At 49.2% G+C, this 23,499-nt stretch overlaps 2 long non-coding RNA genes across 7 annotated transcripts in view; both read left to right on the top strand.

Moving 5' to 3' along the window:
• The first annotated feature begins 4,962 nt into the window (after positions 1–4,962).
• On the top strand, positions 4,963–10,180 carry LOC146394335 (uncharacterized). The gene is made up of 3 exons (XR_014836217.1): positions 4,963–5,715; positions 8,524–8,784; positions 9,371–10,180. It is a non-coding gene; the product is annotated as an uncharacterized LOC146394335 (long non-coding RNA).
• Positions 10,181–11,273: 1,093 nt separating this feature from the next.
• Positions 11,274–23,499, top strand: part of LOC102160243 (uncharacterized) — a 54,063-nt gene continuing 41,837 nt past the window's right edge. For 3 of the 6 annotated variants that reach the window (XR_014836213.1, XR_014836214.1, XR_014836211.1), the window contains exons 1-4: positions 11,305–11,443; positions 16,808–16,926; positions 22,974–23,108; positions 23,247–23,321. This is a non-coding gene — a long non-coding RNA (uncharacterized LOC102160243). Of the gene's footprint in view, positions 11,444–16,807; positions 16,927–21,843; positions 22,052–22,973; positions 23,149–23,246; positions 23,322–23,499 lie in introns of those variants that run through there. The other 3 variants (XR_014836212.1, XR_014836215.1, XR_014836216.1) reach the window with 3 other exon arrangements.

Below are 23,499 nucleotides of genomic sequence, written 5' to 3'. Positions count from 1 at the left end.
GGACCATGGCAGTGGACAGTAGGAGATAGAAGGTCCAGTTTCCAAATGAAGATTCTTCCTCTCTCTTTTCCTTTTTTCTTCTTTAAAAACAGTGTTTTTTGGGTTTTTTTTTTTTTTTTTGTCTTTTTTTGTTGTTGTTGTTGTTGCTATTTCTTGGGCCGCTCCCGCGGCATATGGAGGTTAGGGGTCGAATTGGAGCTGTAGCCACCGGCCTACGCCAGAGCCACAGCAACGTGGGATCCAAGCCGTGTCTGCAACCTACACCACAGCTCACGGCAACGCAAAAACAGTGTTTTTTTAATTAGAAAAAACTTGATTACAGTGTTGTGCCAGTTTGTTGCTGTACAGCAAAGTGACCCCGTCACACGTACGGTATATATACATATATATACATTCTTTTTCTCAGATTCTTTCCCATCATGAAAATATCTATCTCAAAAGACTGCATTGAGTTCCCTGTGCTGCACAGCAGGACTGCATGGCTTATCCATTCTCAAGGTCATAGCTTTTGGTTTCTTCATCTCTCAGGAGCTGACACGTTCAGAGCGTGGTGTGTGTCACTACCTAGCTAGAGCTTCGTTTAAGGAGTTTGGGGGGCCCTTGTGTTCCATTGTATTGATGGATACTGTTGTATTGTATTCATTGTACTGTGTTTGCTGGAGGATCCCAGAGATGCCTGTGCAGGCTTCCTGTACAGAACCACCTCCCTCGGCTGCCCAGGTGGGCTCGGCTCTCACTCTCCACCATCCTCTCGAAATCTCTTGGCCGCTTCTGACCCCCCCGCCCCGACACCACCCACCGCAAGCTCCTCCAGGCACAATCCATGGGTCTCTTCCTCCTGATGCTTTATTTAAAATCTCACAACAAATATTGGTGACAGACGTTAGCTCCATTTTATTGAGGAAGAAGAAACAGGTGTAAAGAGGTTATTAACTCATTTACTCTAGACCCAATGGCAGAGCTGTGGTTTAAATCTTTATTTAAAAAAAAAAAAACTTTATTGGAGTAGAGCTGGCTTAGAATGTTGTGTGTACGGCAAAGTGAATCAGTTATGTATATATTAGACATATGTATACATATATCCATTCTTTTTTCCCATGTAAGTTATTAGTATTGAATAGAATTCCCTGTGCTGGACAGCAGGTCCCCATTGACCCCTCATTCCATAGACCTCAGGGTGCACCTGCCAACCCCACACCCCCCTGTCCATCTCTGCCCCCCACCTGTCCCCTTTGGTGACTGTAAGATTGTTCTCTATCTGTGAGATTGTTTCTGTTCTACAAAAAAAAAAAAAAAGTTCCCTCGTATCATTTTTTTGACTCCACAGATGAGTGATATCGTAAGATGTTTGTCTTTCTCTGTGTAATTTCAATCAGTATCAACATTTCTAGGTCCAGCCTATAGCAGGTCCTTGTGGGTGAACTGTTTTATATACAGTCTTGTCTATGTATCAATCCCATCCTTTTAATGTATCCTCCCCCCTGCAGTTTCCACCATGGTAACTCTAAGTTTGATTTCAAAAGCTAGGAGTTTGTTTCTGATGTATAAATACATTTTTTTTGAATCATTTCTTATTAGATTCCACATGTAAGTAATAGCCTATGATATTTGTCTTTCTCTGTCTGACGTACTTCACTTAGTGTGAGAATCTCTAGGTCCCATGCATATTGCTGCAAATGGCATGGTTTCATTCTTTTTTAGGGCTCAGTAATATTCCACTGTGTATATGGACCACATCTTCTTTATCTGTTCCTCTGTCCATGGACCCTTAGGTTGTTTCCATGTGAGGGAAATGGATGCATTAGTCTGTTTCTGTTTGGTACCTAAGTTCATTTGTATCCTTGTTTTAGATTCTACGTATAAGTGATATCATATGATATTTGTCTTCCTCTGTGTGACTGATGTCACTTAGTATGAGTATCTCTAGGTCCATCCGTGTTGCTGCAAATGATATGATGAGGTTCTTTTTAATGGTTCTTTTTTAATTCCATTGTACATATACAGCTGCCTCTTTACCTATGCCCCATCCATCCTGACCCATAGCTGTGCACTGTTCTCTCTTCGATGCAGTGTCGCACCCCCAGGTACAAGTGCACACAGCATACACGGTGACACATGCACACACTCACGCGTGCCCAGCCACCGGCTCCCTCTGCTGCTCTGCTCTGGCAGAATAACAGGTTTTTCCAGGGTGCCATGGATCCTACCCATGTCCTCCATCTCTCCCCAGGGATTTTAAGAAGAATAAGAAGTAAGGAGAATGGAGTTCCCATCGTGGCTCAGTGGGTTGTGCACCGACTAGGATCCATGAGGACGCGGGTTCAATCCCTGGCCTCGCTCCGTGGGTTAAGGATCTGGCATTGCTGTGAGCTGTGGTGTAGGTTGCAGACGTGGCTCGGATCTGGTGTTGCTGTGGTTGTGGTGTAGAGTGACACCTGCAGCTCCGATTCGACCCCTGGCCTGGAAACTTGCATGTGCTGCGGGTGCAGCCCCAAAAAGACAAAAAAAAAAAAAGATGTACGGAGAACGAGAAAAAGATGCAGGGCTATCTGTCCATAGCATCTCCCCAGGAGGGTCCTTCTGGAAAGAATGGAAGCCCCGTGAGGTGTCTTTTGCCACCTCTGCACAACAGAGGTGTTTTGCAAAGGGACAGGGGATGGACCCAGAGGGAGATGGGGGGAGACTGCCCCCGTGGGACTTGTTCCTGGCACCATGACTGACAACCAGACCCCCAGGCGTGGGTAGAAATGGATGGCATGGGTTGAACCACCCCAGACAGCACACTGAGCAGATGCCGGGAGGCCCCTGCACTCCCCAGGGCTGCATCCCCTCTGCTTTCCATGTGTCTTCACATCCTGTTTTGCAAAAGCACACACGAGCCAGTGCGATTTCCGTCCGGGGGAGATAGTGATTTTTGTATCGGCCGCAAGCCAGCGGCAGCATCTCGCCCCCGCTGCTGCAAGAGTTGGCTGCAAGGAGCCTTCAGTGGTCCCAGTCTGCTGAGGACCGGTCAGAAGGACATCATCTTTTTCGCTTGGCTGTGGCTCCCAACGTGTGTCATTTCCTCATTCCCATCGCTGTGAGGCCAGGTCAGGTGGGAGGTTTAACTCTTTTTAAGGCACTGTCTTGACCCGGGCGACCTGACTTGTGAAGGGTTCTTTTTCTTTCTTTCCTTTTCTTTTTTTTTTCCAAAATAGTTGTGAAGACCCCCTGCTCTCCCCCAAACCTGCCACACCCGCATGTCCGGGGTAGGTCTGGGTGCGTGGATTTTGGCAGTATTTGCTGATCGTCTCCTGGGGTTCTTATTTCTCAAGCTGGGTGAAAACTTGACCCTGAAAGATGTGTCTGGATTGAAGATCGCTTCCAAAGCTGAGGCTTAGGAGTCTAGAAACACTTCAATTTGGGATGGGGAGGAAAAAAAGCCTACCTAGGCATTAGGGCTAATGAATGGCTTAGGATTGGCAAAGTAGATACAAGCATAAGCCAAAATATATCTTCTTCTTTTTATTTATTGGCATGGGTGCATCAGCCTCAGAAAAATCTGTCTGCGGGAAGCAGCCAGAATGTGGGCTCTGTGAGTCCTTCATGTACTGTCTTCTTCTCTCAAAATATCTTTTGTTTTTTCCTCTTACAGATATGATGGCCTTTCTTTTCGTTGTTAAAGAAAAGTTTCATTGAAGTGGACTGGATGGACACGGCTGTGATCTTTTCTGCTGTACAGCAGAGTGACTCAGGCGTCCACGTCTACACAGCCATTCTCCTTCAGATTCATTCCCCATGTAGATGATCACAGCATACTGGGTAGAGGTCGCTGTGCTGGACAGCAGGTGCCCGTTGGCCCGTCATTCCACAGACCTCCGTGTGCACGTGCCAATCCCACAGCCCCCAGTCCATCCATGCCCCCGCTGGTCGGTCCCCTTTGCTGACCATAAGTTTGTTTTCAAAGTCTGTGAGTCTGTTTCTGTCCTGTATTTAGGTTCCTTTGTGTCATATTTTAGATTCCACTGCTAAGTGATAGCTTACGGTATTTGTTTTTCTCTTTTGGACTCATTTCACTTAGTATGATAAGTTCTCGGTCCTTCCGTGTTGCTGTAAATGGCATGATTCCATATGTTTTCATGGCTGCGTAATATTCCACTGTGTATATACTGCATGTTCGCTATCCGTTCATCTGCTGATGGACATTTAGGTTGTTTCCTTGTCTTGGCTGTTGTGAATAGTGCTGCAGTGAACATTGGGGTGCGTGGATCGTTTCAAATTTTGGTTTTGTCCAGATATATGCCCAGGAGTGGGATTCTGGATCATAGAGTAGATCTGTGTTTAGTTTTTTAAGGACCCTCCATCCTGTTTTCCATAGGACACCACTTTGAATTCCCACCTACCGTGGACAAGGCTGCTTTCTCTCCACTCCCTCTCCAGCATGTGTTATGGGTCGTCTTTTTGATGATGGTCATTGTGGCAAATGTTCCAAATAGCTGTTGCATCATTGTCTTTTTCCTTTCCTTCTTTTTTTTTTCCCCCCTCTGGCCACACCCACAGCAGGTAGAAGTTCCCAGGCCAGGGTTTGAATCCAAGCCACAGCAGTGACAATGCTGGATCCTTAATGCTGAGCCACCAGGGAACACCTGCATCCTTGTCTTGCACACCCAGCAGCCCCAGTGATGGCTTCTCATTCCTCTCAAACGTCCAAAGATGTTCCTATGTTGGTCACTCGCCAGGGCCTCTGTACCACATCTGTCCCCATCATCACCCAGCAATATGTATATTGATATTCCATGTGAGTTAATGTCTCTTTTTGGAATGTCTCATGTCTTTAGTTCACAAACAAACAAAAATCTATAAATGTTTCAAGGATGCACACTCAAAGGAAAACACACGTGGCGATTAGACAAGGCACCAAGTGTGAATAGCACAGAACATTTTTAGCCAGAAACCAAACCCGCTTGGATGGGACTAGCGGTCGTATGAAACCAGCAACATCAAAGGAGAATTTGAGACATTCCCCCAGACTCCCTGGAGGGTCATCAAGCATCTTCTGCTCCCAAGGCCTCAGGGGTTCCTGGCTAAACACATCCCAGGCTGCGGTTATTCAGTCCTCAAATTCAAATTGGGAACATCACGGGGAAGACGGGGTAAGGACCTCCGCTTCCGGTCAAGATGGAGCGACAGGAACAGAATTTGCCCTCCAGCCTCAATCACAACCACAAATGGTCTGAATGTTGGCAGATTCGCAGGTGCAAACTGGCATATAGAGGCGGGATAAACCGCAGAGTCCCGCTATGGAGCATGGGCAGCTCTATTCAGCATCCTGTGATAAACCATTGTGGAAAAGCATCCGAAAAAGAATGTGTCTGTGTGGATAACCGAGTCACGTCGTGGTCCAGCAGAAAGGAACACAGCATTGCAAATCCACTCTCCTTTGATGAACTACCTTGTAAATCAATACATAGTCCAGATATAGGCGAGAGCAGTTTTCAAGAGTGGCCATGAGGCAGTTCTGAACAGTGACCCCGAGGGCCCCCAAAAGGAACCAGATGCAATCCCGGCAACCTGCGATCCTTCAAGAGGGTGAAAAAAGACAAGAGGCACCATGCATTCCCTTGCATGGTTCACCTTGGCCACACGGCACGGCCCCTGCTGCAAAGGAGGCTGGGAAGGGTCCCCCATCAGGGCAAGCATGTGCCCAGCAGCCCTGGGAGAGGTTCGAGGACAAAGGTGAGTATGGGTTGGTGTCGGGTTATTTGTATCTGCTCACGTCTTCAGGGAGATGAATAACCCGGAGCCCAGACCACGGCACTGGGACTCACGGAAAACGGTCCCATTGGAAAGGGAAGTTAGGAGTTCTGCTGTGCCTCAGTGGTGACAAATCCCACTGGTATCCATGAGGAGGTGGGTTCCGTCCCTGGCCTCACTCAGGGGGTGAAGGTGTAAGTCACAGACGTGGCTCAGATCTGGCGTTGCTGTGGCTGTGGTGCAGGCTGGCAGGTGCAGCTCCGATTCAACCTCTAGCCTGGGAGCCTCCGTATGCCGTGAGTGCCGTCCTACAAATGCAAAAAAATTAAAAGAAAGAAAGAAAGAAGGAAAAGCATGTTAGAGCAGACACATCTTTGAACACGTCTGATGTGAACGTGAGGGAAGGAAGCGGGGGATTGAAACGTGGGGCTATGGGATTTCCCTGGAGGCTCAGCAGGTTAAGGATCCCTCGTTGTCCGTGGGATGGCTCGAGTTGCTGCTGTGGCATGGGCTCGATCCCTGGCTGGGGAGCTTCCGCATGCCGCAGGCACCACCAAAAAAGAAAGGAAAGAAAGAAACACGGGAGTGTGTTTCCTTGTTTGGAGAACAGATGCCATTGAGATGTGACATGCACAAGGAGCATGTTTGGGACGGAAGGAGGGGCACATCCAAGTTTTTAGACATCCGTGCACTTCAGCGTCATGGGGGCATCCATGTGGAGGCATTCCGGAGACCACGGGCCACTTGAATGCCCCTAGGGGACACCTAGAGGCACACGGGGCTTATTTGTGTGGCGGGGGGGAACTAGTTCACGGAGCAAGAGCAAACGAGGCCATCAAGAGCAAACGATGCTGGTGAGGTTTCAGCTCTCACCCCTCGGAGCGTGTGGAGGAGAGGAAGGGATACGAAATAGGGATCGATGAAGCGTAGTGGACGACGAGGCGGGCAGAGCAGAAGGGCTCGACGTTGTGGAGAGCAGGGAAGAAGGATTCCTGGGGTGCAGCTCCAGAAGGTCCATTCTTGAAGACGGCTTTTTGGGTTGGAAAGGAGATCAGGGCATGTCCCCCCAGGGCCACGTCAGAAGCACAGCGGACCTCACTGAGCAGAGTCGACACCACAGGAGAAAAACGAGTGTGCTCCACATTCAAGAGCATCTCTCCAGACAGGAAGGAGCACGAAGGGACCGCAGCTTCAGGAAGGAGGCAGGAGGTCTCGCAACATCTTGGCGTGTCTGCCGTTTCTTTTTTTTTTTCCTCTGACAAACGTCTAGCCCCGTCGGACATCTGGACATGATATAACGTCGGTGGAGGCAAAGGGGAAGAAGGACCAGAAGGGCCTGCGAGGGCAGTGCCTCCCCCAGGAGCGGAGGGGGCGGACAGGAGTGGCCGTCGGGGCAGGAGCCGCCTGCGGTGAAGACGTGAGTCATGCTGGAGGCGGATGGGGAGGCCGGGAAGAGCCAGGAGGGCGGGGCTTGGGGGGGAGGACTGGACCCTCAGGCTGAAGTTGTGACACCGGCGTGGCATCTCAGATGGGCATGGAGCCTCATGGGCCCTGATGCTGTTGCTACAGCCTGAAACCATGGCTTCACAAGATCCTTGGTACAACCACAGGAGAGGCTCATTAATTTTTTTATCCTCTTCCACATATTTCCTTTGGTGTGAATTACAGTAGGGCTCCTTCTCTTTGCTTCCTTCTTTCTGTCTCTCTCTCTCTCTCTCTCTTTTTTTTTTGTTAACGGCACAGAACTCCCAAAGTCCCATCCTTCTCCAGGAATCAGACTGATGTCATCGAAACCTCAGCATATGCTTTTCATTAATGATGGAAACTTTCTTTCCATCACCGAAGCATGTTACGAGAGACCTAAGGGTGTATGCGAAAAGTCTTTATTATTAAAAACAAACGAAAAAAAAAAAAGGACCCATGTCTTTGGGAAAATTAGCTGGAGATATGAAAAAATAGGGGAGCGGGAAGAAAAAGTGATTCGACACTGTTGCTATCAACTGCTCCATCCTCTGTGATATCATGTGTCAACGTCCAAGAGAAAAGCCTAGAGCGCCTTCACGGCAGCATTTTGAATTCATGGAGAAGCTGCATGTGTGTCCGTTATGTTTAAAATCTGCTAAATTGACAGATTCTGGGAGCTCCAGATGTGAAGTTAAAAAACAACAACAACCAAAAAAAAAAAAAACAAAAAACCAGAGTTCATCCCCTGGAATTTTGTTGGAATCCTCTAGGATTTGTTCCCGTTTCTTACTTGAATAAGAGTATTTATTCTCTCCTTTGGGAGAACTGCGTTGCCTTGAGGGCATCTCCGTCTCTGCTTGTCCGTGGCCCTGAAAGATTTTCTCTCTTCTTTCTTGGAGAGTTGAGGTTCACTCACCTTTGCTGATCCCTAGTCCCTTTGGACCTCTGAGTTCAAAAACTCCTCTCTTACGTCCAGTCGGCTCCTGACCCCAGGGCTGTCAGCCCTCCAGCATCCCGAGGGTACAGGCTGGATAGAAGGTCCCCGCGTCTACGTCATAGAGGCTCATCTTGCTTCCCAGGATGGAGGGAAGCAGAACAGAAATGGAAGAGGATGGACGGGCCAGGGCTGGGAATAATGGAGCAAAAGCATCCCTTTGTTTTCTCTGGGAGAGACCCCACGAACGGGGAACATGTTGGCTGGGGGGGGGGTCTGGTGCGGGTTTGTCCCCCATGACGTCTTGGGACCTCTCTGACATAGTTGTAAACTCTAGAGGGAAAGACTCCCAGGGTTGGTTGTGGTTCTAACTCGGCTCGTTTCCCTTCCAGCAGAGACACGGCGTTCAGCAGATGGTCAGGATCCAGTGGCCATTCCGCTCTTCCCCCAGGGCGCCCCGAGTCTGGTAGTCATTAAAAAGACATAGCCCTTTAAAAGTGTGACACCGTCTTCCTTAAAGAGCCTGAAGCAATGGCCCCAAAGATATCAGGACTCCACCTCCAGGACCTGAGACGGTGACCTTATTGGGGAAAGAACTTTTTGTAGACTGTTGCCTTCAGAGCTCAGCCTTGCCTGAAATCCATCCACTCAAGGTTCGATTTTGGTTTCTGCTTTTATGCATTTATTCCTTATTCCCTTATTGCAGTATAATTGATTTACGGTATGACCATAGTTTCAGGTATACAACATAGAGTCTTGATAGATTATGCTCCATTTCTAGTTATTATATTCTATTTATATCCTTGCTTCTCTATTGTATACCTAACAGTTTATACTGCTCACTCCCCTCCCCCAACCCTGCCCCCCCCCGCCTCCCCTCTCCCCACTGGTCACCACTAGTTCCTTCTCAAGATCAGTGAGTCTGCTTCTGTTTTGTTATGTTCATCTTATTTTTAGATTTCACATAGAGGTGATATCATATGGTATTTGTCTTTCTCTGTCTGACTTACATGGTATGATCGTCTCTAGGTCTGTCCTTGTGGCCGCAAAAGGAGTGATTTCGTTCTTTTTCATGGCTGAGTAATATTCCATAGCATATACGCACCACATCTTTATCCATTGTTCTGTCAGTGGACACCTCGGTGGCTTCCATGTCTTTGCTGTTGTGAATAGTGCTGCGAGGAACATAGGGGTGCATGTATGTCGTCAAACTCGTGTTTTCATTTTCTTTGGGCACAGAGCAGGTTCGCAAAGGGGAAATGAAGGTCCACGGCAGAACGTGAAGAGGAAAATGCTTTTCCAAACCCAGGCTGAGGACTGAGCCACGAGGTTGCCTGATCTTCCCAGGTCCTCGTTCCTGAATCCTGATGGCCCAGGCAGTGCCTCTCCACCCAGCCCCCCGCCTGCCCAGACTCTGCCTCGGAACTAGAAGACTCTTCAAAAGAAAAAAGGGTGAAGCGAGCCATGAGCAGAGGCTGGAAACAAATAGTCCCCCTTTAGATGTAGGTCAGCACTTCTCCACTGGCCCAACGCACACCGTCCCCCGTCCAGGAGGCGTGTCTGTTCAGCGGCACTAGCACCTCGCCCCAGCCCCTGCCGAAGGCATCAAGCGTGGGCGAGGTCAGCCTCAAAAATGATTCTCCAAACGCGTTGGATCTCCAGATGCCTTCCGCGTAGAAAGCTAGGATTCATTTATGAACAACCCGAATCCGTTTCCCTGTAGGAGCAAAGGAGAAGAACGTGTCGTCTCCTCCAGACGGGGACACGGAGAACGGGGTGGCGTGAGGTCCCCTCTCAGAGGGGACGCGGGTCCTTTGGAAGATGTGTCCTCGCCGTCTCCAGGGAACTGGAGGGGTGTCAGCTCCTCTGAAGCGAGTATGCTGGTAAACGGAGAATTTTCAAAGAATTGGCTTTTTAAACATTCAGTACCCAACGCGTTGATGGACAAGTTCCACGTCAACTCAGTTGAAACGGCCAGCCTCCGACTGTCGGGTTGCTTGATGTGACAAACCCAGCTCTATGGCTGTGGCTGTAGACGGAGACGCTCACGTAATGTGGGACACGTGTTGGATGCGGTGACTCTGCCACCTCTCGGTCTTTCGTATCTGTCAGTCATCCATCTGCTGTCGTGGGTCACATCTATCCGTCTTTCATCTCCCCATGGCTCTATCCCATCTCCACTCTTCCATCGCTCAGGAGCTGTGTATCTAATATCATCTGTCCACCCCCCATCATTGATCTGCTCCAACATCTCTCTACCACTGATTGCATCTGTAAGTCATTCTTCTATTTATCTATCATTTTATCTATGTATATGTCTGTCCATCCGGCCAAAATATCTATTTATCTATCAACTGTCCATCCATCTTATCTGTCTACCTATTTCTCTATCTTTTTATCCATCTATCCATCTCTATCTATAATCGCTGTATCCATCTGTATGTCTGTCTGTCTGTCCATCCATCCATCATATCTTTCTGTCTGTCTGTCTTTCTATCATTGATGTCTACTGTCTCTCATCTATGTCTGTCTGTCTCTCTATCTATCATCTATCTGTGTCTATCATCGATCCAATCAATCATTCACAGACGATGCCCTCACTCATTCTGCTGTTACCCTCGTTCTTCCAATGAAAACCCACCTGATGAAACCCTTAGTTACCTGAGGAAGGGCTGCAGCCCTAGAGATGGAGCTGAGACGTGGCCCTTCCTACCTCTTTCCTGAAAGTGATGTGACTCCCGGCCAGTTACGTTTGACCTGCTTCAGGGTCATGGTTACACGTATTCGCTCACGTACACAACCGTAGTCATTGGTGTCGTGGGTCCATAGACTACTCTGCGGTAACTCAGGCAGCGTTGTCAGTTTGGGTATTTCATTTTATTCCCCCTTATTATTGTTGTGTAGAGTCCTTGCAGACACCTGTTGAGCACACGTTTGAATGTGGGAAACACTTCTCTCTGATGGAGCACGGGAGGTGAATTGCATATGTGTGAGCTTCCTAGGCACAAGCATCCTTGGACACTGGAGATTTACAGGATCGGCGGCTTCTGGGGAAGCTCATGGGAGCCCACATCAGTGGGCTGTTACCTGGGACCAGAACTTCTCCTCATGGCTGAATCAGGTCCCGTGTTTTGCTGTGGACGTAGCCGTCTGTTACCTCGGATGTGTGTGAACTATTTGACCTGCTCTGGATGCTGTTCACACCGCAATTCATGTTGCCGTCACTCCCTCCAGGAGATAAGATGCAAAGGAATCGGTTTCACCGTGGGACACAGCCCAGGGCTCAGAGCTCCATTGCCATGGCAGATAAAGGTAAGTGTGAAACGCTTCAGCTCCCCGGCCCTAAGGGTGTCAGAACAGCAGCCGGATCCTGATCGGATTGTCATTGATTTGAATCAGCTCTCAACAGACCCTTGTTCCAGCGCATGAGCTTCTTGTCCTTATGTAGCCAAACCTGGCCTCTGTCCCCTGACACCAGTGAAGTCTTGGAGACAGAGCTGGGGTAAAGCAGAAAGAAGAGCTCTATGGCTCTGCCAGGCAGAGGAGGCTCCAGCAGGGCAGCCCCTCCCAGCGGTGCCCTCCCTTGAGAGGGAACAGCCAGGGCTCTTCGAGGTTGAGCTCAGAAGACAGCGTTGTTGATCGAGGGGTCTGTATTCTTCTCCCTCCATAGATCAGTTCAGAGTCGTCGAGTCCAGCATCAGTGGGTCTGGTGATGGTTTCTGGTTGTCTCTGGGGTGATGGCTCCTTGCCCTTCTCTCTGGAATGAAGTTTGCTTACAGGGAAGGGGTGTTAGGAGGTGTTCCAGTTACAAAAGACACCACCAGGTAACATAGAACTCTACTAGAGAGTAACCATGAGCCAGAGAAAGCCGTTAAGCAAAGAAGAGGTCATTTGTGCAAAGCCAGGGAGAGCAAGTTCATGGTCAAGGCAGGGGCTGAACCTCCTGGAGGCTATTTTAACTCGTGTTCAGCTGTCACCGTATTTCCTTAGCATGAACTCTGGAGTCAGCTTTTTGAGACAGAGCAGGGGCCTGGGAGGTGAAAGGCAAAGCTTTTTCCTTCAAAACACAAGGACTCGGGAGTAGGTCCACGGTTTCACTTGTAGTGGCTGATGTAATACATTTTCTAAATCGCGTAGAATGGGTTCTGGCAGAGGGTCACCGGAAGGAAGTGTGTTTGTGTTCAGCGGTCCCATACGGCGGTGCCGATGGCTCCCAATTACCGTGTGCCTGAAATGCCTCCTGAAACTTCACAAAGAGACCGCGTGGCTCGCGTCCACAAGTTTCACGGGAGAGTGATGGCTCTATTGCTGTGGCTGAATTCTGAATCTGAATTTGAAACATTTCCCTGGCTAAAATGATTTATAGGTGACCTATGTAAAGTAAAGTTATATATATAAAATTGTTATTATATATAAATTATATATATGTTATGGGTGTACATGTGTATATATTATTATATATAAATTATATACACATTATAGGTATATATGTGTATATATCATTATATGTAAATTATATATACATTATGGGTATATATGTGTGTGTATTATATATAAATCATATACATTATGGGTATGTATGTGCATATATTATTATATATAAATTATATATACATTATGGGTATGTATGTGTATACATAGATATATATAAAAACAGAGAGAGAGGATTTTTTTTTGGCCTCACCTGCAGCACAAGGAAATTCCTGAGCCAGACTTTGAATCCGCACCACAGCAGCGAGCCAAGCTACGGCAGTGACAGTGTCAAATCCTTAACCTCCTGAGCCACCCAGGCACTCTAAGAGGACACTTTTTTAATTAACATTTTTTACCGCAGTGTCGTTAATGTACAGTATTGTGTGGGTTACAAGCCTGTAGCGTCGTGATTCACAATGTTTTACAGATTATGCTCCGTTTATAGTTATTGTAACATCTTGGCTCTGTTCCCAACGTTGCACAAATCTGTCCTTGACGCTTATTTATTTCATACCTAAGAGTTTCCACCTCTTACTCCCCTCCCCCTCGCCCCCTCCCCACGGGTCAGAACCACTTGGTTCTCTGTATCCGTGACTCTGCCTCCATTTCATTATAGTCACTAGTGCGTCGTGTTTGGTAGAGTCCCTGTTTCTGGGATGTCGTGTGGTATCTGTCTCTTTCTGACTTGCACTCAACCTCAGGCCGCCAGGCTCTGCACTTAGAGGCGCACAGTGTCTTACCCCCCTTCTGCCATCAGCCCGGTGACAGACGTGCAATCCCACTGTTGGCATGGTCAGTTATGAGGGTTTATGCATCAGCCATTACTCAGCCACAGAGAATGTGGATTTTTCCATCCCTTTGCCAGAGAACATGACCTTAAAATGCCGTCCACATGGGTTGAGCAACCGCTGGAGAGATGTGATTTTTGGAAAGGATGGTTGGAAGGACCATGGAATAGATGTTATTTCCAACTCACCCTGGACCCTCCAAAAGCTGAGGTCTTCGCCCAGCTTCTGTGATAGTTCTGCACAGAATCGCTTCCCCTGAACAGTGCTTTGTTATTACACCCTGAAAATATGGACAGCAGAGTGCTTTTACAAATTGAGTCACTGGTGTTCCCTCCAAAGGAATGCTTGAAGATTATTTTGGGAATGAATGACTCAGAGATATGACCAGAACAGCTTTTCTTCCTAGGAAATGCAGTTGGGCAATGGTTATCGACAGAGGTCTCATACTTTTTTCCTTTGGCTGCCAGGAAGCTCATAACGAAATTAACTTTTTAAAAAATCTTGTTATTGTGGTTGACAGGGACATAAAACATTTTGGGTGAGGGGATGAGGAAAGAGTCAGTTTTTACATCCTCTGTCTTCTAAGTCTTTGCTAGGGTTCAGTCAGCTCTGTATTTTTTGTTTGTTTTGTTTTGTTTGTCTTTTTGCTATTTCTTTGGGCTGCTCCCATGGCATGTGGAGGTTCCCAGGCTAGGGGTCGAATCAGAGCTGTAGCCACTGGCCCACACCAGAGCCACAGCAACGCGGGATCCAAGCCGCATCTGCAACCTATACCACAGCTCACGGCAACGCCGGATCGTTAACCCACTGAGCAAGGGCAGGGACCAAACCCGCAACCTCATGGTTCCTAGTCGGATTCGTTAACCACTGCGCCACGACGGGAACTCCAAGTCAGCTCTGTATCTGTTTGGAGAATTGCAGACAGACACAGAAGTAGGGAGACTAGTATATTTCAATCCTCCTTGGAGCCATAACATTGAACAATGACCACCCCTTGGGTAAGCCTGTGGAATTTATACCCATTCTCACGCCTCTCCTAGGACCCCCGACTCATCTGAGAATTAATCCTGGGCATCAGAGAATTGCATCCAGTTATTTGCTTAAGGACATCTTATTTTGCCATGCATATTTTTTTTAAATTTTTGATTAAAGTATATTTGATTTCCAAGGTCCCTTCAATTTCTGTTGTACAGCAAAGCGACCCAGTCATACTTGTATGTGCATTCTTCTTTTTTTTTCTCATACTATCTTCCATCCTGTGCTAACCCAAGAGACTGGATGGAGTTCCCTGTGCTGCACAGCAGGACCTCATTGCTTATCAATCCCAGATGTAAAGCCGTGCATTTTTTTTTAAACAGGAGATATTTATATATTTAAATTTTTTAATTATAGTTGATTTACGATGTTCTGTCAGTTTCTGCTGTACAGCAAAGGGACCCAGGCATAGATAGATACACATTCTTTTTCTCACGTCACCCTCCATCATGTTCCATCACGAGTGATTAGAGAGCGTTCCCTGTGCTGGACGTGTAGGGGATGCCGTGGGGGAAGGAGGACAGAAGCACAAATATTTGCACCAGCTCAACCTGTTTTTTTTCCACAATTTGTTCCCCGTCTGCAGCTGTGCTCGTGTTTGTACTCGCTCTCAGCCTTGGAAACCAGCCCAAGACCCTCCTTTGCTGACAAAAGGGTGTCCAGTTGTCGGGTCTGTGTGTCTGTCATTCATGGCTCTTACCCAACATCAGTCCTTTTCTTGGATTCAGATGGCATTTTCCAGAGTGGAAAGATGCAATTAAAAAAAAAAAAAAAAGGCTTTCTAGTTGTGGCTCAGCAGGTTAAGGACGTGACTCCGATCCATGAGGACACGGGTTCAATCCCTGACCTCACTCAGTGGGTTAAAGATCCATGAGCTGTCGTGTAGGTCACAGATACAACTTGGATCCCACGTTGCTGTGGCTGTGGTGTAGACCTGCAGCTACACCTCCAGTTCGACCCCTAGCCTGGGAACACCCATATGCTGCAGGTGCTGCCCTAAAAAGCCGAAAAAAACCAAAAACCAAACAAACAAAAAAACAAAACTGAAAAAACAGCGTATCTCTTGATTGGAATGTTTAGAAGGTGCTCCAGCAGGTAGAGGAAACCAGAGATTCTTTTTCTCCCCCCACCCCCTTCCTCTTATATCTGGAATCACTACCAATAACTGCACCCACCAGGGAGGGGCGCTGTCCCCTTCGCAGATCCTGGAAGGAGAGTCTGCCCTGGCAGTGAGCTGACGCGCCGCCTTGGTGCAGCCTGCTGAGACCCAGAGCTGAGGTGAGCCAGGTGCATCTGGGTACCTGCCCCCCCCCCCACCTATTCGGGGAGCCAAGGAGCCCAGACATCCTCAGGGGGAGACTCGCTCTCACGCTCTGTTTTCTCCAAACTGCCGTGGCCGCTTCCACGGTCACACCTGCCTCCATCCTCATCGTCCACGCCGCGGCTTGGAGATGCGCACGCGCAGCAATCACTCGGTTGGTGCTCCGCGAAGTCAGACGGGATGTGGTCCCTGGGAACGCGAGCCGGGGGAACAGCTGCCGCGGGGTTGACATGCTGGCGAAGTCAGTGGTTGCGGTCACCCGTTCGGGGGTGTGATTATCTCGGCCGGTGGGGCCTTGACAGGGAGAGGCAGGCGCTGACTGCCGGCAGGAAGGGAAGTCATGGGTCGTGTTTTCCAAAGGGAGGTGAGGCAGCCGCGGGGAAGCTCTGCGGAGCCCGACTGTTTGGAAGAGCGGGACCTCTTCAGCACCACACCCAGTCCTGGCGGCCCCTGGGGTCTGTTGGGGTGGCCTGGGCCCTGCAGACGCTGTGTCCCCAGAGGTGGAAAGCCCTCACAAGCAAAGCATCAGTGAGGTCTGTGCAGTCCTACAGGACAGCTCTTTTTTTTTTTTTTTAAGTTCATGTGTAGAGGAAGGAACCTCACAAGGAGACTCCGAAATCAGAAAGGAAAAAAAATGAAACTGTTGTTACATTTGACAAGGAAAAATCCAAGCAAGATTGTATCATAGCAATCATCCTTCACAGTTACACAGCAAATTATTAGTGAGGCAAAATGTTTCTTCTTTTCTTTTTACGACTGTACCTGCAACTTAGGGAAGGTTCCGGGCCAGGCGTAGAATTGGAGCTGCAGCTGTAGGTCTACACCACAGCCACAGCAACGTGGCATCTGAGCCGCATCTGCAACCCACACCATAGCTTGTGGCAACGCCGGACCCTTCACCCCCTGAGTGAGGCCAGGGATCAAACCCGCATCCTCATGGATACCAGTCGGGTTCTTAACCTGCGGAGCCACAATGGGAACTCCCTGCCTCTTTAGGTTTTTGTGTGACTTCTGCTCAGCGACATTAAGCACATGGCTTGGCCGCCTTTTCCCCTGCAGATCCAGAGAGGAAACATCGGGGCTGTACCCGTGGACTCAAGGACTCAGCTCTGCCCTGCGGTGGGCACGCAGATGGACATAGCCTCGACGGGTGGACGTGGTTGTGGGCGCGTGACATGGTACGTATGTGACTTTTCCATGATTTTCAAGTATCGCAGAATATAGTTCTTTTGGACTTTTGTCCCAACCATTTAAAAAATGTATAATTATTCTTAGCTCATGTACAAAAACAGGCAATTGGCAAGATCTGATCTATAGGTCAATGATGGCCATTATCAAGTATAGGTGACCTCACTTTGTCAGGCAAACAGAACCGATACGAAATCTGTCTAATCTGCCTAGCTATGTAGCTGTCTGTCTGTCTGCCTGCCTATCAGTCGATCGATTTATCATTCCAGCTCTCGGTCTATATATATGTCTCTTTTTCTTTTCTTTTTTTTTTTTTTTTTTTTTTTGTCTTTTTGCCATTTCTTGGGCCGCTCCCGTGGCATCTGGAGGTTCCCAGGCTAGGGGTCAAATCGGAGCTGTAGCCACCGGCCTACACCAGAGCCACAGCAACGCGGGATCCGAGCCGCGTCTGCAACCTACACCACAGCTCACGGCAATGCCGGATCCTTAACCCACTGAGCAAGGGCAGGGACCAAACCCGCAACCTCATGGTTCCTAGTCGGATTCATTAACCACTGCGCCACGACGGGAACTCCCTATATCTCTTTTTCTATCCACTTACCTGTTTGCCTTTCTATCTCTATTTCTGTATCTTTCTATGTATCTTCTCTATATAGTTCTTTCTACTTTGTATCTATGTATCTTTCCATCTGTGTATCTACCTGTCTTTCTATCCATTTATCTGTTCACCTTTCTCTCTCTGCCAATCTATCTTAACTATCTATCAATTGATATCTTTCTACTATCTTTATATCATTCTATGATCATATCTTTCTTTTTGTCTCTCTATCTACCTGTCATATCTTTCTGTGTATCCACTGAGAGAGAGAAAGGGAGAGGCGGAGAGAGAGGGAGACACCTGTTATGAATAACTGGCTCCCATGACTGTAGAGGCCAGGAAGCCTCACCAACCTGCCATCTGCAAGCCGGAAATCCCTCCGAACTCGCCTCCCTGGACAAGAGGAGTGAGAGGTACACACCCGTGTCCCAGGACGCGTGGCGGCTGGGACTGTCCGCCGAGCCAGACTCCTTCAGGTCCGTCCACCAGTGTTGCAGGTGTCCTGGAGCTGAGCTTCGCGGTCCAGGAACACACCTTCCAGCTGACAGAATGAGGTGGGCTTTTCTGGAGAGGCTGGGGCAGCATCCACTGTCCAGCCCTGGTGTCACGGAGACGGCAGAGCGAGGTGTGACAGCTGTGTCCTTTCCATGCTAAGGTCCCCATGAGGTCTGGCTGGTTTCCTTTCATGCCATGGACCCTGGTCCTATCGTTCTTGCCTCCGAAGCATCTAGCTTTGTCCTCCGACCCTTTAAGAGGGTCTGTGTCTAGGTCTGTCTCCTTTCGTGAATGGCCCCACTTCTCGCCGTGGTTTCTCGGAAAGCATCACCCCCTGTTTCTCTCCCACAATGGTCAGGAATAAACTGTCAGTCACATTTCCTTTCTGCTCAAACCAGCTAGATGGGGTTCTGGTCTCTGTAACTAAGATATGTTTTTAGATCAAGAGCATAATTACTGTGCATCTGTCACATCCCAGACGTTGTTCTAAATACACAACGCTGGAACCTCTCCATGCTCCTGTGGGTGGGTGGGAGCTGATAGGATCCTTTTTGGCTGAATGAGGAGGTGACGATTTAGGGAGGGGACAGATTTTTCAGGGCTGGGTAAAGGCAGTGCAGTGATGGAATGAAGCATGAGGCTGTTCACACATTGGGTCAAATTCCGTGGCTGACAGCCTCTGCGCTACCGAGTTCTGTGGCCTGGGGGACAAGGGAAGGGGCCGATGGAAGAGACACATTCAGATTTCTGTCCTCCTCGTGTCCAAGAATGAATGGCTTTCATCTGTCTGCAGTTGGCCTGAAGGAGAAGGCTGATCTGAAATCACTGGCTGCAGCTAGGGCAGCCGCTCCCATGTGCCCACCTAAGTGGCTTTGTTTCAAGGCAGCCCACGATGGATCGTTTCATGTGTCACCTTGGCCAGGCCACAGTGCTCGACTTGGTCAAACCGTTTAGATGTCTCGGGGAAGGTATTTCACATCTGCGAGGGACTTTTACAGCGGTACCATTTGCGTAAAACATGACTCTCTGGAATGTGGGTGGGCCTTATCCAATCAGTTGAAGGGTGTCTGAGGAAAAAAGGACTTGAGGTCCCCCCAAGAGGAAGAGGTTCTGCCTGAGCTTCCAGACTGCCTGGACCGACGACTGTAACATTGACTGTCTGAATTTCCAGTCTGCTCATCTGCCTGAGGGATTTTTAGACTTGACAGCCCTAAAAATCATATAAGCCAAGTTGTTACAATAACTCTTCCTTCCTTTATCTCTCAATAGGTAGACAGATAGATAGATAATAGAGAGAGGATAGATAGATGATAATAACTAGATGATAGGTAGATAGATAAGAGGTTAGTAGAAAATAGAGATGATAGAACAGATATATAGATATAGATAATACGTAGAAAAATGACAGGTAGGTGGTAGCTAATAGATAAATAGATAATAGACGAGAGATAGATAGACAGTAGGTAGAGAATAGAAAATAAATGGATGAGGCACTCCCATCGTGGCTCAGCAGAAACGAATCCGACTAGGAGCCATGAGGTTCGGGGTTCCATCCCTGGCCTTGCTCAGTGGGTTAAGGATCCAGCGTTGCCATGAGCTGTGGTGTAGGTCGCAGACAAGGCTCAGATCTGGCATTGCTGTGGCTGTCGGGTGTAGGCCGGTGGCTACGGCTCCAGTTAGAGCTGGGAACCTCCATGTGCCGCGGAACCTCCATGTGCCACGAGTGTGGCCCTAAAAAGACAAAAAAAAAAAAAAAAATCCGTGCACCCCTGTGTTCATTGCAGCACTATTCACAATAGCCTGGGAACCTCCATATGCCACGGGTGTGGCCCTAAAAAGACAAAAAAAAGGAAAAGAAATGGATGATGGAGACATGATGATGAATAGATGATAAGTAGATAGATAGAGACAGATGATATGCAGATAATGAATAGAATGACAGACAATAGATGCTCGCTCGCTGGGTGGGCAGACATGGCAGCAGATGGATAGCAGGCTCTGCTTCTGTATCTCTCCGTCTCCTCTCCTTTCTCTTCCTCGGGAGAGACCAGACAGCACCTGGCCCAGAGAACACGAGCCCCAGCAGAACCCGAGCCCCGCTCCCATGTGGCTCAGGGCAGAGTTCATTCCCAGGCGTGGTCCCCACACTAGGACTGAACTCTTTCAGTAACTGCTGGCCCAGCGCCCAACCTCGGGGGCCACGTCTAGACAGGTCTGGTTTCCGGCATCTGAGCCAAGCACGTGCTCGGGTGTTCTGGCGGCCCCCACCCTGGCCTGCGCAACGCTCTAAATACCTGTGGTCTATGAACCGGGAGTCAAGATAAGTAGGATGTTATGGAAACGTCTAAGCTTCCGATGCTGCATGGGGTTTTCAGGCTGTGCCGTCGGGTCTCAGGTGGCGAAGAGTATTGGGAGGGGTCAGCGCCTCTGGGCAACTCCTGTCCATTCTTGTTAAGTTCTGTTTCACACCCCCGCTGAGATGGGTTTGCATCCCCTCAGGTCATGCTGCCCCACAGGCGTCATTTGTAGGGACCTGGGAAGCTGCCCGTAGTCGTCACCAGGCAGGGGTCTTGGCAGATCCCGGCAGCCTCTGGGGGCCTGGCTCTGTCTGCAGTGTCAGGAGGCTGGGAAGTTGCTCCAAGCCATTGTGGGAACCTCGGTGCCTCCATCAAGCAGCATGGCCATCTGTGTTCCTCCGTGACCATGGCGTGGCTTCGTTTTTTTCGCCCAGCAATTCGCGGGATGGACACACCCCTCAGGAATCTGGTCCCTCCCTCTTCCCCGTGGGTAATTCAGAAACGAGGAGTTCCCATCATGGTCCAGTGGTTACAAACCCGACCAGTATCCATGAGGACATCAGTTCGATCCCTGGCACCTCTCAGAGGAAGAAGGATCTGGCGTTGCTATGGCTGTCGTGTACACCTGCAGCTGCAGCTCCGATTCGACCCCAAGCCCGGGAACGTCTGTATGCCGCAGGTGCAGCCCCTAAAAAGCAAACTAAATTAACAAATGAAAAAGGATCCTTGTCGTTGACTTAGCATTCAGGAAAAAGAAGGTTATCTGTGTGCCTGTTTAGAGCAATACCTCCAAGCCTTTCAGGATACGCCAGAGGGACGTTTCTTTCCCCAGAGTCAGCCCCTCTCCCTGGCTCCCATCCACCAGCCATCGCGTCTCTTCTTCTATTTCCAAACACTCATATATGCCAGGTGGGCCAAGTGGGTGGACACGCCTGGGTACCCCTCTCTGTACATTCCTCAGGCTCTGACTTCACTCCGCAGCCCTTTCCTAAGGAAAGGCTGGCCTCTCCAAAAATCACACAGGCGCGAGGACTCATCCCCGTTACCGTTTGGAAAACGGTCTGTGGGTGTTGGGACGTGCTCTGCCGGTGCTCAGCTCGCAAAAATCCCACCGTCTGTTCCAGGATCCTGTCCTGGACTCGCCCCGCTGGTGGAGGTGCCTTCTCTGAGTCTCCCGGGTACGGGGCCAGCGGCCGCCCCCAGTGAAATGAACTGATGTCTGTGGACTCGGGCCAGGCCAGTGAGGCACGAGGAAGGCTGCAACTATTTGCAGAGAACGTGCCCTGTGCAGCTCCCTAAATAGCCGGGGTTGGGAAGAGCCGGAAGCTGGGGTCCGTGATGGCCAGCATGAGGCGTCAAGGAGGTTGCTGTCCCCAGGCGTCCCTGGTGGTCCCAGAATTCTTCACAAAGACAGTGATGCCTGGGGCCAGGTTCGCTGGTGGCAGGACCCCGCGGGGAGGGGTCCACGTGGGAGACATCTCCTTGCGACTCACGCCCCCAGGTGTGTCTGGTCGCAGCTGGATCATGACACGCCAACGTGGAAGTCCTTGACGGTGAGAACCTGGAGCCATCGTCGCCGGGTGAGACGGAAGGGACACCGCCATGCTTTGCGCGCAGCAGTTTCAAGGCGCAGAAGGCAAACGGGATGCCCACGTGAAACTATGCTGCAGCAGTGCCCGCAAATGTGCCCGGGCTCGCACAGGATTCCGACGTGGCAAGTCCCAGGTGCGGCTGGAGCCCGTCCATTTGTGCCTGGCGCCCAGGTGATCCTGCTGGTGGTGGGAGCGCCTCTAGAGATGTGTTCTAGTGGCCTGGCGTCATAGCCACTAGCCATCCATGGCTAACTAAATGGCGTAAAATAAAGGCAAATCTAAAACCTTACTTCTTTGGTCCTATGAGCTACATTTCAAGTGCCAGGCAGCTGCCATATGGATAGTACAGCAGAGAACATTCTTCTGTCATTGCAGAAAGTTCTACCAAACTCTGCTAGGGTAGGGCGTTCCTGCTATGGCTCAGGGGGTTAGGAAACTGACTAGTACCCATGAGGATGTGGGTTCAATCCCTGGCCTCACTCAGTGGGTCAGGGATCTAGCATTGTCATAAGCTAGACATGTGTTGGTCGCAGACACTTCTCAGAGTCAGCATTGCTGTGGCTGTGAAGTAGACCAGCAGCTGCAGCTCCGATTCCACCCCTAGCCTGGGAACTTCCATTTGCTGCAGGTGCAGCCCCTAAAAAAGCAAAACAAACAAACAAAAAAAAAACTGTGTTCGTCTAGAGGCTGGCTGTCACGCAGGAACGTCTAGTTACCACGGGGTTAATAGGTTTTAATGTTTGGAGTGTTTTTTATCATAAGATGCTAAGGGGCGTGGTACCTCCATAAGATTCTGAACACTGGTGTAATGCCTTTTATAATCAGGGCACACATACACCCTCCCTCAGAATGCAAGGCTCCCTCGATGATCGAAAAGCCAGGCTTTCATTTCCCTATGAAAGCCTGAAACATCCCCCCAGTTGCCATATTTCCGGATAGGTTCGTGTGTGCGCACTCGCAGGCTCTAATGCAGGAGAGCTGTACACATCGACAGCTGCCGGGATACCCCGTCTGCCTCCTCTCATGTTTTCTTAGCCTTATTTTCCATTCTCTAGAGGAGCCAGAGACACGCAGAATGAGGTTTCTCCTGAGCAGGAAGCGTGCCCGTGAGCAACCAGCTGAGAAGTCGACCCATCACATGTGAAAATGAGAAAGTCCCGTCGAGGCCAGACCCCGCTGTCCTTGGAAAGGTGCGCAATTGATCCAGTTCAGACGTCGGGGGCTGTCTTGGTGAGACTCGAGCTGCGAGCTTTGACAAAGACGCGGGAGCATGTCATGGACATAACGCCATCTCAAATTATTTATTTTTCATTTCTCGTCCATTGCAGGTGTTGAGTTGATTTCTTCCAAGGGGTGAGGGAGCAATTCAGGTTCCCTGCCCAGCGGGTGCTCTGCCTCCCTAGGTAACTCTGTTTTCATTTGTGGCCTTTTTTTTGGTGTTGGTGTCTCTTTGTTGCATATAGATTTATATGTGCGAATCTGTGAATGCACATATATGTTCCTCAGAGAATGTATCTTTGGTGTTGGATATAAGATAAACATTATATATGATGTGTATGTCACACGTGTGTAAAATACATG

Source organism: Sus scrofa, chromosome Y (assembly GCF_054392235.1).
Source record: "Sus scrofa isolate SSC_HxYL_T2T_F1_AM1 chromosome Y, Sscrofa_HxYL_maternal_Yorkshire_Landrace_v2.0, whole genome shotgun sequence".
Classification (NCBI taxonomy): Eukaryota; Metazoa; Chordata; class Mammalia; order Artiodactyla; family Suidae; genus Sus; species Sus scrofa.
The sequence above is the reverse complement of the archived record's forward strand: the minus strand, read 5'-3'. Positions and strand labels throughout refer to the sequence as shown.